Source organism: Entelurus aequoreus, linkage group LG08 (assembly GCF_033978785.1).
Source record: "Entelurus aequoreus isolate RoL-2023_Sb linkage group LG08, RoL_Eaeq_v1.1, whole genome shotgun sequence".
In the NCBI taxonomy this organism is placed as follows: domain Eukaryota; kingdom Metazoa; phylum Chordata; class Actinopteri; order Syngnathiformes; family Syngnathidae; genus Entelurus; species Entelurus aequoreus.
In genome coordinates this window covers 3,491,660-3,506,659 of record NC_084738.1, presented here as the reverse complement: position 1 = coordinate 3,506,659, position 15,000 = coordinate 3,491,660, and the positions used below count along the sequence as shown (strand labels likewise).

At 40.7% G+C, this 15,000-nt stretch overlaps 1 pseudogene; it reads left to right on the top strand.

Annotated features, from left to right (window-relative positions):
* Nucleotides 1-4,629: 4,629 nt before the first annotated feature.
* LOC133655322 (uncharacterized) overlaps nucleotides 4,630-15,000 on the top strand; it is an 87,293-nt pseudogene continuing 76,922 nt past the window's right edge.

Sequence of the window (15,000 nt, the reverse complement as noted above, 5' to 3'; positions counted from 1 at the left end):
GGCAGAGTAACCGTGTAATACTGTTCCATATCAGTAGGTGGCAGCCGATAGCTAATTGCTTTGTAGATGTCGGAAACAGCGGTAGGCAGCGTGCAGGTAAAAAGGTGTCTAATGCTTGAACCAAAAATAAACAAAAGGTGAGTGGAAAATATGGTATTACTGTTTTAAATTAAAATGATCGAAAAAACACAATAAATAAGTGCACTTTGATAAACTCACGGACTGACTGGCGCCAGCTGGATAGCTTAAATACTAAAAAAAAAAACAAGAGACATTAACGTCTTTCCCCATTAAGAAAAGGCAAACCTAATCTAGACTTGTACAAACATATTTCTGTCTCAACTGAGATATTCAATTGTGCACATTAAACCTACAAGCTGTGCTCTCTAAGTACAGCGTGATTGTGCTACACTCAGAGGTGTTTTTACGGCGTGTTCAAGGACCACTGAATAGAGTAGGACAATGCCCGCCAGAAAATAATAAGTACTAATAATAGATTGTATCTGTTATGTACTTTTCATTTGAATAGCTCTTAAAGTGCGACAGTACAGATCAGTGTTTAAAATAATAAAAGATTAGCCATTAAAGCAGATAAACTACAAAAGACTAAAACACAAACCATGGAAAATACCTTGGCTGAAATGACTGCTAAAACAGCGACTTCATTTCCTTGCATTTGTTATGACCTAGTTAATTGATCCCAATTTGTTCCAGTGGCTTGTTTTGCAAAATAAGTCACTCTCATGCCATGATTGCATCACTGAAAAGAAGCCCAGGCATGACAGGCGTTCTAACCTAGTCGACACACAAAGTGATTCCTGTCAAACAATACATTTAGCCCGTCTCTTTCAAGCTGTCGCTTCCAGACTATCTCAAGAGACTTGTCTTTAAAAGAAAAAACTCCCCCCCACTCCGACCCCCTTCTGTCTCTTTTATTATGTAGAAATAGCCGAATGCAGCGATCCCGAAAGGGACAAGCGGTAGAAAATGGATGGATGGATTGTGGTTATGGTTACAGTTACGATATGCTACATCACATAATTCCAGTTTGTCATTACGACATTTTCGAAAAGGACTAGGAAGAAAATACAAAGCTGTCCACTTGCAAACTTATCAGCTGGTTTCCAATCACATTTATCATGCCTTGCAATGGACATAAATGGGTGGAATTTTGAATGTTTTAATGTGGTTGGCTGTTTTTTTATTATATCCACAAAGTTCAGTGAGCAGGTTGTGTTATGTGTAACCGTTTGTGTTGAATTTTTGCACTGGTTGAATTTTTTTTCCTGTGCCATGACTAAGGAAGGTTGTTTGGATTGGGTCATATAAGTAAATGTTGCACATGGGGTATCTAGGAAGTACACTCCATAGTCACTGGCCTGAGTCGTTCACGTTGTGAATGTCCATGTGTTGACTTTTTGCGCTGGTTGAATGTTTTTTTCTGCGCCATGACTAAGGGAGGTTGTTTGGATTGGGTCATATAAGTTAATGTTGCACATGGGGTATCTAGGAAGTACATTCCATGGTCAGTGGACTGAGTCATTTACATTGTGAATGTCCAAGTGTTGACTTTTTGCGCTGGTTGAATGTTTTTTTCTGCGCCATGACTAAGGGAGGTTGTTTGGATTGGGTCATATAAGTTAATGTTGCACATGGGGTATCTAGGAAGTACACTCCGTGGTCACTGGCCTGAGTCATTTACATTGTGAATGTCCAAGTGTTGACTTTTTGCGCTGGTTGAATGTTTTTTTCTGCGCCATGACTAAGGAAGGTTGTTTGGATTGGGTCATGTAAGTAAATGTTGCACATGTGGTATCTAGGAAGTACATTCCATGGTCACTGGCCTGAGTCGTTTACGTTGTGAATGTCCATGTGTTGACTTTTTGCGCTGGTTGAATGTTTTTTCTGCGCCATGACATTACCCTCTGATGTTTTGTTATTTTTTGTAAAATTTTTACTGTTAGTTTTTTTTTCTTCTCTCCTTTTTCTTACTTTTTAAATCTTTTCTCTTGTAAGAATGTAATATTAATAATAATAATAATAATAATAATAGGGTCCAGACACCTCTGCGACACCGAGACACACAAGCGGTAGAAAATGAATGGATGGGTGGATAAAAATAATAATAATAATATGATCGTGTAACTCCCAAACCTATTGCAACAAAAATTCTGCCTGTACAAAAATATGAATGTTTAGTTACACATTTACCAGTGTTTATTATTGTTCTTTTTAATTAATTAATTTGTGAATGTCCAAGTGTTGACTTTTTGCGCTGGTTGAATTTTTTTCCTGCGCCATGACTAAGGAAGGTTGTTTGGATTGGGTCATATAAGTAAATGTTGCACATAGGGTATCTAGGAAGTACACTCCGTGGTCACTGGCCTGAGTCGTTTACGTTGTGAATGTCCAAGTGTTGACTTTTTGCGCTGGTTGAAATTGTTTTCCTGTGCCATGACTAAGGAAGGTTGTTTGGATTGGGTCATATAAGTAAATGTTGCACATGGGGTATTGGGGTATCTAGGAAGTACACTCCATGGTCACTGGCCTGAGTTGTTCACGTTGTGAATGTCCATGTGTTGACTTTTTGCGCTGGTTGAATGTTTTTTTCTGCGCCATGACTAAGGAAGGTTGTTTGGATTGGGTCATATAAGTCAATGTTGCGCATGTGGTATCTAGGAAGTACACTCCATGGTCACTGGCCTGAGTCGTTCACGTTGTGAAGGTCCAAGTGTTGACTTTTTGCGCTGGTTGAAATTGTTTTCCTGTGCCATGACTAAGGAAGGTTGTTTGGATTGGGTCATATAAGTAAATGTTGCACATGGGGTATTGGGGTATCTAGGAAGTACACTCCATGGTCACTGGCCTGAGTTGTTCACGTTGTGAATGTCCATGTGTTGACTTTTTGCGCTGGTTGAATGTTTTTTTCTGCGCCATGACTAAGGAAGGTTGTTTGGATTGGGTCATATAAGTCAATGTTGCGCATGTGGTATCTAGGAAGTACATTCCATGGTGAGTGGACTGAGTCGTTCACATTGTGAATGTCCATGTGTTGACTTTTTGCGATGGTTGATTTTTTTTTCCTGCGCCATGACTAAGGAAGGTTGTTTGGATTGGGTCATATAAGTAAATGTTGCACATAGGGTATCTAGGAAGTACACTCCATGGTCACTCCATGTCAGATATGTACGTTTAATATGTAAACACTGACCTGGCCTGATTGCTTGTTGAACACGTGCCGGCTCATAGGCCAAACTGAAGACGCAGTTGGCCTGCGGGCCGTAGTTTGGACACCCCTGCATTGGCCAAACGGTCAATGACTTAAAGACATCTGCGACTGCAAAAAGGTTTATCTGTTTTTCAACCAGTCTTGCTAGAATTTTACACACATGGGCTTGTCAGTCACTTAAGGGTGCATACCAATTTTGCTGAGATTTTGCCAAACACCTTAACTTCACCTTATCGACGTGCTTTGAAATTTCACGTCGATCCGACTTACGGGGGTCAACAACGCCACCGTGTGGTTTATTTGTCAGGAAAATAATAGCACAGGCATCACAGAAGTGTGTAGTGTTTCAAAAAAAAGAAGATAGCTTATTCACATCCTAACATTATCTAAGAACAGTGGTTCTCAATTAGTTTGGTGTGTCCTCTTAGGGGAAATTCACCTCCCCCCGAATTGAAATACCATTGACAACCTGAAAATATTTCATTTATCTTCATGTGCCAATATAGTTGTGGACTAGCACTTGCTAACAAGAGCTTATTCTACTTAAGGATATACTGTATCCTCATTACCTACCTGATTCCTGGTAAACCCAGGGGCTACGTCTACTTAGTCATATGTCCTGGTCAGCTTGTTGAATCATTTGAGCACTGCTGCCACCTATCTGGAGGATTGTGCATCATCAAGTATGAAAGAGTCTACCTGCCTCTCAAGGCCAACCTGACACTTTACCCTGACCCCCCAGGAGGCTCTGCCCCATTATTTGAGAAGCCCTGACTTCAACCAATTTTGATGATCTTCTCTCGAGACAACCTATACATCAAAAAAATTAACTTTGCTCCAGGGTTCGTCAGCAGCTTACGATCTGGTCCAGTGTTGTCACGGGGAGCGAAGGATTTAAGAGGGTTTTAGTTGGCTAGTAATCCCCTTGTGGCAACTTGCGTGGATGACTGCCTTCCCCAATGGTCTGCTTGGATTAGTGTGTCTCAGTCTTCCCTGCATTGTCCTGCATGTGTTTTATCCCAATTTCTTGGACAGCCTGTCCTTGTTTGCACAAGCATTAACCCCGCTAAAGTTTGAAAGTGCCTCATCCCAAATGTGGTGTTTTTAAAATGTTAATTTGCATTGTTGTGCCTTTCTAATCCTCTAAAGTTACAAGGGATTAATTATTTAGTCTGGAGCCAGCAGGGAGCTACATGATAGCATAGACTTAAAGTTGAAGGTAGAAGGGGGGACCTGGAACTGCAGATCAGGTGATGCTTGCATCCACTCCTCCCTTTTTGATAGGCGTTAGTGTAATTGGAGACTTGAAACGCAACACCTAGTTCTATTTTCCACTCCTATAGTTAGGTGTCCTATTTGGTCTTCACTCATGCCTAACTCAAGCGAGCGGTTGTGTTTTGGTGGCTCTCTGGACCAGGGCGGTCTAGAATGGATTGAAGGCCAGATAGACAAAGCTGCAAGTCGTTGCCACTACTGTGGTACCATTGCTGACCCTCAGACTTCCTTGGCATTGACTGGAGGAGAAGGTGGACGAGGCTTTCCACATCACCTGGATCTTGAGGTTCAAGGACAAGGACAGCAAGTCATGAGGAAGCCTCATTTCAACAACAGCCTTTACCTGGGCTCTGGACCACTTCATGGTTACATCCAGGATGACGGCAGCTTAAATGGCCAACCACCCAAAGAAGAGTCGGGGTTTTATAGGGACGACCAGCACCTGCTCTCAAGATCACCCTTGCATTATGGGCCCGGCATGACCGGGTTGAGGCCTTCTTGGGATCAAACACATGGAAGGGCCACACCTACTGTACAAGCCTCGAGTTCTACACCTATCCCCATGCCTCATCCCCCACCACCTCCTCCCCCACCTCCTCCTCTTCCTGTTCATGAGCTGAGCCGTTTGTACAGGCAAACTCTGGGATCTAAGATTATCTTAGACGCGCAGCGTATTGCAGGCAGCTCTCCTTCTACTGCAGTCTACGGACCTCAGACCTCTCTCTCTACTTATGCTGCTGAGCAACCATCTGTCTCTGCTCAACAAACATTAAACAATTCCAGCAGTTTTTCCTTGGATCCACGTCAGTCAGCTGCCACCAGTTCCGTGGTGGACCCAGCTTCTCAGGGAATGGACGGAGCTCTTCCTCGTGCTTATGGGGCGGTGGCCTCCCACAGACTTCCTTATGACCCCAGCTATGATCCCAGCTCAGCAATGATGGCTGCCACAGCTGGCATGTCCTCCAACTTGCCTCCTCACCATCCCAGCGCCACAGACCCCAAGAAGATGGTGGACCCTGCCTTTTTGGCCCTTTTACGAGCAGAAGGTCTGGCTGAGAGCACCATCACCCTCCTGCTGCAACATGGGTTCGATTCCTCTCCAATGCTGGGGATGATGGAGGACCATGACATTCGCTCCGTAGCCCCAAACTTGGCTCAGGCCCGCGTTCTTTCCCGTATGGTGCTCGGTTACAAAACCGGCGGGGCTGCGACTCGCACCCGATCCAACAGCTTCAGCCATTGCAATGACTTTTACATGCAGCCCCAAGGTTTGAGCATGGATCCGGGTCTGATGCAGCAACCTCCCTCCGCTATTCAAACCGTATCCCCCAGAATGGGAGAGTTTCTCGGAAGAAGACCCAGCACCGCTCCATCCCAACACCTGCTGGAGACCGCCACCTATCCAGGATCTCGTCCCCTGACAACTGGAGCGTTCCCAGTCAGCCCTGTCGGATACAGCAATGCTGCGACACAGGGAAGACCCTTCTCTATGTACAACGCCCACACTGGTTTAGCCATGTCTGCTCTTGGCCAACAGCCTCCGCGCGCCCCGGTCACCCCTGGAGCTGCCCCCAAAACCTTCTCCGGGTCTTACTCACCCATGGAGCTTATGAAACGGGCCCCCAACCTTCCTCTAGCATCCCCGATCGCGGCTCCGAGCCCCCTCCACAGCCCACAACTTCTACGGAAAGGGATGAGTGTCGCTCCTGAGAATAACATCGCCCCCGCGAATTCTTCCTCCACTCTCCAAGCGCAGAGCTTCAACAACAACAACAACAAGCTGGTCGGGCGGCGCACTGGTCCACCTGTCATCGTCTCTACCATGACCACCACGCCTGACACAAGTAATGTTTACCTCTTTTATCGCATTGCCAGCTTTACTTTGACAGTTCTCAATTATTTAGTCTAGTGAGCAACCAACCAGTTTCAGGATTTTCGTGAAAAACTACTCACAAATTCATAAAAACTCTGCATTCTTTTGTAGACTTAACCAAAAGGGAGTAAGTCCAAGTCAAAAACAGAACATCCAACTTATTTCCCCCGAGGTACACATTGCTGTCACTCTATTTTACGCCGCACTCTCTCCTAATCGGGTGCTTAACCGCCTTCAAATCCAATCAGCCTAATTGGATCCACGCTTCTATAGGCTATTACAGGAATCTGTTTTTATAGACACCTTGCCTGTTTGCAGTCGCCTTGCTGTTTAATTCACAAGTCGTTTGCCGGTGGTTTGTCACGTCGGTGACATTAGAACAGGGGTCACCAACGTGGTGCCCGCGGGCACCAGGTAGCCCGTAAGGACCAGATGAGTAGCCCGCTGGCCTGTTCTGAAAATAGCTCAAATAGCAGCACTTACCAGTGAGCTGCCTCTATTTTTTAAATTTTATTTATTTACTAGCAAGCTGGCCTCGCTTTGCCCGACATTTTTAATTCTAAGAGAGACAAAACTCAAATAGAATTTGAAAATCCAAGAAAATATTTTAAAGACTTGGTCTTCACTTGTTTAAATAAATTCATTAATTTTTTTACTTTGCTTCTTATAACTTTCAGAAAGATAATTTTAGAAAAAAAATGCAACCTTCAAAATGATTTTAGGATTTTTAAACACATATACCTTTTTACCTTTTAAATTCCTTCCTCTTCTTTCCTGACAATTTAAATCAATGTTCAAGTACATTTTTTTTATTTATTGTAAAGAATAATAAATACATTTTAATTTAATTCTTCATTTTAGCTTCTGTTTTTTCGACGAAGAATATTTGTGAAATATTTCTTCAAACTTATGATTAAAATTCAAAAAAATTATTCTGGCAAATCTAGAAAATCTGTGGAATCAAATTTAAATCTTATTTCAAAGTCTTTTGAATTTCTTTTAAAATTTTTGTTCTGGAAAATCTAGAAGAAATAATGATTTGTCTTTGTTAGAAATATAGCTTGGTCCAATTTGTTATATATTCTAACAAAGTGCAGATTGGATTTTAACCTAATTAAAACATGTCATCGAAATTCTAAAATTAATCTTAATCAGGAAAAATTACTAATGATGTTCCATGAATTATTTTTTTTATTTTTTCAAAAAGATTCGAATTAGCTAGTTTTTCTCTTCTTTTTTTCGGTTGAATTTTGAATTTTAAAGAGTCGAAATTGAAGATAAAATATGTTTCAAAATTTATTTGTCATTTTTTTTCGTGTTTTCTCCTCTTTTAAACCGTTCAATTAAGTGTAAATATCACTAATTATTAATAATAACATAGAGTTAAAGGTAAATTGAGCAAATTGGCTATTTCTGGCAATTTATTGAAGTGTGTATCAAACTGGTAGCCCTTCGCATTAATCACTACCCAAGAAGTAGCTCTTGCTTTCAAAAAGGTTGGTGACCCCTGCATTAGAACTTAACTACCGCTTCTTTCTTTTAAAAATGTATTAAATGCATACTTTTATTTTTGCTTTTATTGACCTGCAAAAAACAGGTTTTAGCATGCAATTTTCTTCATGGCCACTGAGCTAAACACTAAAACACTTTTTTTTTTATTCATCTTTCATAATTGCTACTAGTGTTGTCCCGATTCCAATATTTTGGTACCGGTACCAACATGTATTTCGATCCTTTTCAGTACTTTTCGATACTTTTCTAAATAAAGGGGACCACAAAAAATTTGGCTTTATTCTAACAAAAAATCTTAGGGTGCATTAAACATATGTTTCTTATTGCAATTTTGTCCTTAAATAAAATAGTGAGCATACCGGACAACTTTTCTTTTAGTAGTAACTAAACAAACAAAGGCTCCTAATTAGTCTGTTGACGTATGCAGTAACAAATTGTGTCATTTATCATTCTATTATTTTGTCAACATTATTAAGGACAAGTGGTAGAAAATGAATTATTAATCTACTCATTCATTTACTGTTAATATCTGCTTACTTTCTCTTTTAACATGTTCTATCTACACTTCTGTTAAAATGTAAATAATCACTTATTCTTCTGTTGTTTGGATGCTTTTTTCATTAGTTTTGGATGATACCACAAATTTGGGTATCAATCCGATACCAAGTAGTTACTTGGTCATATTCAAAGTCCTCATGTGTCCTGGAACGTATTTCCTGAGTTTATAAACATAATTAAAATTAAAAAATTAAAAAAAGAATATGTTGTGATGCTAAAAAATGTTGATGTAATCATAGTAGTATCGACTAGATACGCTCCTGTACTTGGTACTTTTTAGAGGCGGTATAGTACCAAATATGATTCTGTCTCCACACTGTGTCTGCTTGTAAGTACTCTGTGATTGTGCGCTGCCGAACATGCTCCTCTGCTCGAAAAAAAAACAGCAATGACGCGTTGACGTCGGGGGATGATGGGGGACCGGTACTTTTTAGAGGCGGTATAGTACCAAATATGATTCTGTCTACACACTGTGTCTGCTTGTAAGTACTCTGTGATTGTGCGCTGCCGAACATGCTCCTCTGCTCGTGTAAAAAACAGCAATGACGCGTTGACGTCGGAGGGGGTGGGGGACCGGTACTTTTTAGAGGCGGTATAGTACCAAATATGATTCTGTCTACACACTGTGTCTGCTTGTAAGTACTCTGTGATCGTGCGCTGCCGAACATGCTCCTCTGCTCGTAAAAAAACCCAGCAATGACGCGTTGACGTCGGGGGGGGTGGGGGACCGGTACTTTTTAGAGGCGGTATAGTACCAAATATGATTCTGTCTCCACACTGTGTCTGCTTGTAAGTACTCAGTGATCGTGCGCTGCCGAACATGCTCCTCTGCTCGTAAAAAAACCAGCAATGACGCGTTGACGTCGGGGGGGGGATGGGGGACCTGTCATGATCCATGGTCCGGATCATGTTTTTGTGTTTTCTGTTAATTTTGGACTCCTTTTGTTATTTGTTGTGCTCCTGTGAGTTTGTTTTGGTTGTCATGGTCACTCTTTGTGTGCACCTGTCTCTGATTAGTGCTCGCCCGCTCACCTGCTTCCCGAGCGCTAATCAGAGGCATTATTTAAGTTGCCTTTGCCAGTCACTCGTCCTGCTCTCATTGTGTTTGCTCCATGCACTTGTCACGTGAGTTTTTGAGTTCTAGTGTTCCTTGTCTTTTGTCTATGCTAAGTAATAAGTTCCTTAACTTCCCGTGCGCTCTGCACGCATCCTTGTTGTTTTTGTTTATTGGATGATTTATGATAAATAAATCACTTCCTACCTTACGCCTTCGTCCGGAGCCGTTCCTTTGCATTGGGAGAACAACCGCGCAGCAAGCTGCGACCCCCTGATCGTGACAGGACCGGTACTTTTTAGAGGCGGTATAGTACCAAATAGGATTCTGTCTACACACTGTGTCTGCTTGTAAGTACTCTGTGATCGTGCGCTGCCGAACATGCTCCTCTGCTCGTAAAAAAAAACAGCAATGACGCGTTGACGTCGGGGGGATGGGGGACCGGTACTTTTTAGAGGCGGTATAGTACCAAATATGATTCTGTCTACACACTGTGTCTGCTTGTAAGTACTCTGTGATTGTGCGCTGCCGAACATGCTCCTCTGCTCGTAAAAAAAACAGCAATGACGCGTTGACGTCGGGGGGGATGGGGTACCGGTACTTTTTAGAGGCGGTATAGTACCAAATATGATTCTGTCTACACACTGTGTCTGCTTGTAAGTACTCAGTGATTATGCGCTGCCGAACATGCTCCTCTGCTCGTATAAAAAAACAGCAATGACGCGTTGACATCGGGGGGGGGGTGGGGTACCGGTACTTTTTAGAGGCGGTATAGTACCAAACATGATTCTGTCTACACACTGGGTCTGCTTGTAAGTACTCTGTGATTGTGCGCTGCCGAACATGCTCCTCTCCTCGTGAAAAAAACAGCAATGACACGTGACGACGACCGGGGGCTGGGGGTGGGGGGATGACCTGTACTTTTTAGAGGCGGTATAGTACCGAATATGATTCAAGAGTATCACGGTACTATACTAGTACCGGTATACCGTACAACCCGTATTGTTACTTACAAGAATGTTCAGTCAAGGGGTCTCTTTTATGTTTCTACCCACTGGATTACTAATTTTCTACTGTTATCATTTCAAACTCTCTAATGGTTCTCCGGTTGGAGGATCGACTTGTAAATTAATGAATGCGGTGAAAAGGCTTTCCTTCAATCGTCAAAAAGATGAGTAAAGCAGCGTAAAAGCCAGCAGTTTCTTTCCAAGGTTGTGTTTTTTATTTTTTTATTTTTTTTTAAGACCCTCGCAGCACAACAAACTCATTTGCATGAAGCTGATATTTGTTGCTTGGGTAACTTCATCTGATAACGGGCAGGCCTCGCAGACAATCACCAGGCATACTTCTTAATTGCGTGTTGCCAGGCAACCTCGGCTCTGGTGGTAATCAGAGGTAGATAATCTTCACGTTGTAAAGAAAGTAGGGGGGGAAAACAATTTTTTTTTTTTTTTTTTTTTTTTTTTTTTTTACTGCTCCAAGCCAAGGAAATGGAGTGAACATAATTATTCCCGTCTTTGTCGCAGTTTACTTCTCAAGAGATTGCTTTTTCATGCCGAGGCAAGTGAAGAGCCTCTTTTTTTTTTTTTTTTTTTTTTTTTTCTTCCTAAATGTTCAAAAATACAAAGTGAATCGCAGACTCATTATTCCTTGGGCAAAAGCTGATTAAGTCCTAGTTCCATTATCATGCGCTAAGTCGACTTTATTCAATGCGCGGCTGTGAGAGTGTTGGCTATATAAAGTATAAGATAGTGGGCGGGTCCTCCGCCAGGGCCCCGTCTTGGTTGGCTAAGACCGTGAGCGGCGTTAATAATGGCATTAAACCCTGGAGTCTGAACTAAGTCGCGGCAGTTCCCTTTCCTTCCAAAGTAGGGTGGTGAGCGCCTCTCGCCGCCCTTCGCCATGGAGCTGTCCGTCGGCGCGGTCCCGCAGAGCGGCAGCAGCGCAGGTGAGCGACGCCCACGTCACCCGCTAATTGGCTTAAACGAGGTGGCCACTCGCGTGTCGCCCCCTTTCGGATAATCCACCGGAGATCTTGCTTTTCTTAGTTCGGCGTATTAAGAGGGGGTGCGTTTGAGGGGGGTAGGGATTTCATAGCCTTGAGGGGAATATCAGCCATCGCGCTTTAGTGGTTTTAGACACCCTGCCCGGGTTTTATTCGTAACAACTTCCTGGGACATTTGTCAAAATATGGCAGATCCTTTTTTGTCTCTAAAGCAGGGGTCACCAACCTTTTTGAAAGCAAGAGCTACTTCTTGGGTAGTGATTAATGCGAAGGGCTACCAGTTTGATACACACTTCAATAAATTGCCAGAAATAGCCAATTTGCTCAATTTACCTTTAACTCTGTGTTATTATTAATAATTAATGATCCATCCATCCATCCATTTTCTACCACTTATTCCCTTCGGGGTCGTGGGGGGCGCTATTTACACTTAATTGAACGGTTTAAAAGAGGAGAAAACACGAAAGAAATGACAATTAAATTTTGAAACATAGTTTATCTTCAATTTCGACTCTTTAAAATTCAAAATTCAACCGAAAAAAAGAAGAGAAAAACTAGCTAATTCGAATCTTTTTGAAAAAATTAAAAAAAGAATTTATGGAACATCATTAGTAATTTTTTCCTGATTAAGATTAATCTTAGAATTTTGATGCCATGTTTTAAATAGGTTAAAATCCAATCTGCACTTTGTTAGAATATATAACAAATTGGACCAAGCTAGACAAATCATTATTTCTTCTAGATTTTCCAGAAACATTTTTTTAAAAGAAATTCAAAAGACTTTGAAATAAGATTTAAATTTGATTCTACAGATTTTCTAGATTTGCCAGAATAATTTTTTTGAATTTTAATCATAATAAGTCTGAAGAAATATTTCACAAATATTCTTCGTCGAAAAAACAGAAGCTAAAATGAAGAATTAAATTAAAATGTATTTATTATTCTTTACAATAAAAAAATACTTGAACATTGATTTAAATTGTCAGGAAAGAAGAGGAAGGAATTTAAAAGGTAAAAAGGTATATGTGTTTAAAAATCCTAAAATCATTTTTAAGGTTGTATTTTTTCTCTAAAATTGTCTTTCTGAAAGTTATAAGAAGCAAAGTAAAAAAAAATAATGAATTTATTTAAACAAGTGAAGACCAAGTCTTTAAAATATTTTCTTGGATTTTCAAATTCTATTTGAGTTTTGTCTCTCTTAGAATTAAAAATGTCGGGCCAAGCGAGACCAGCTTGCTAGTAAAAAAATAAAATTTTTAAAAAAGAGGCTGCCATTTGAGCTATTTTTAGAACAGGCCAGCGGGCTACTCATCTGGTCCTTACGGGCTACCTGGTGCCCGCGGGCACCGCGTTGGTGACCCCTGCTCTAAAGTATCTGGAAAGCATCAACAGTGTGGCCGTCATGCAACCCCGTCGTGGAGCTGGAATGCGATTTTAATTTCACTGTATATATATATTAGGGCTGCAACTAACGATTAATTTGATAATCGATTAATCTGTCGATTATTACTTCGATTAATTGATTCATAATCGGATAAAAGAGACAAACTACATTTTTATCCTATACAGTATTTTATTGAAAAAAAACCCAGCATACTGGCACCATACTTATTTTGATTATTGTTTCTCAGCTGTTTGTAAATGTTGCAGTTTATAAAGGTTTATTAAAAAAAAAAATTTAATTTTTTTTTTTTTAATAAAAAAATAAAAAATAAAAAACTCTGTGCATGCGCATAGCATAGATCCAACGAATCGATGACTAAATTAATCTGCAACTATTTTAATAATCGATTTAATCGATTAGTTGTTGCAGCCCTAATATATATATATATATATATATATATATATATATATATATATATATATATATATATATATATATATATATATATATATATATATATATTTGTAAGCCTAAGGTTTAAGTGTGAAGGACGTTACATAAAGCGGAGTTAGTTTATATAAAGGCAATGTTTATGTTTCTCTAGAGCAGTGTTTTTCAACCAATTAGGTGAAATTGCATCATTTTCGCACGGCACACCAGACAATATCTCACGGTACACGAGTGTGCCGCGGCACAGTGGTTGAAAAACACCGCCCTAGTGCAGTGATTCTCAAACTGTGGTGGCATGCGGGCTTCATTTATGGCGGGGGTCTTTAGCGCCGCCCTAGTGGCTCCCTGAAGCTTTTTCAAAAATGTATGAAAATAGAAAAAGATAGGGGGGAAAAATATATATTTTTGTTTTAATATGGTTTCTGTAGGAGGACAAACATGACACAAAGCTCCCTAATTGTTAGAAATGCCACTGTTTGTATTAAACATGATTCTCTGATGAGAGTATTTGGCGAGCGCCGTTTTGCCCGATCAATTTTGGCGGTCCTTGAACTCACCGTAGTTTGTTTACATGTATAACTGTATTCAACGATGCCAGAGAACGACATATTCTATGCCACTCCTTCTTTGTCTCGTTTTGTCCACCAAACGTTTTATACTGTGCGTGAATGCACAAAGGTGACCTTTGTTAACGTTATTGAGTGCTACTTGGTCAGTGCATGACTGCAAGCTAATCCATGCTAACAGGCTATTTAGGCTAGCTGTATGTACATATTGTGGGTATATTTGAGCTCATTTAATTTTCCTTTACTTATGTCCTCTGTGTGTTTAGTTTGTTTTTGTTTCATGACACATTATCTGTATGTAACATTGGCTGCATTTCTGATAGTTGTTTGTGCGCCATATTGTTCCAGACCACAGCAAACGTTACCCGGCTTGCAAAGATTATAATAAATCCATTAGAAGGACACACACATCTATACCTTTTGGCCATTCTAGGATAGTCATTTCCAGGAGTTATCTCACCCTCTGAGAAGTTTTACTCATGTTTTCCGAGGTTGTAAAAATGTGTAGAGTAAATATTACATTTCAACATTTCTGTCAACGAAGATTTGTGTCAGTCTGCGACACATAGTCATTTTGATAGTAGGCTAATATAGCCAATTAGCCACTTACGTCCTGTGTTGCCTTCATTATAACACTTATATAAGGCTTGTAATTTTTTGGTGGCTCCAAAAACTTTTTTGTATTTGTGGTCCAATATGGCTCTTTCAACATTTTGGGTTGCCGACCCCTGCCCTAGAGCAGTGATTCTCAAACTGGTATGTGTACCACTAGTGGTATGCGGGCTCCATCGAATGCGGGGGTCAGCAACCCGCGACTCTTTAGTGCAGCCCTAGTGGCTCCCTGGAGCATTTTTTTATAAAAGGATTGAAAATGGAAAAAGATGGGGGAAAAAATGTTTTTTTTTTGTTTTAGTATGTTTTTTGTGTGTGAGGACAAACCTTCCTAATTGTTAGCACTACCACTATTTAATATGTTTGTGTGTATGCTTCACTGATGACACTATTTGGTGAACATCGTTTTGTCCTACTAAATTCGGCGGTCCTTGAACTCACCGTAGTGTGGACCGTGACGCAACAGTTTGTTTACATGTAAA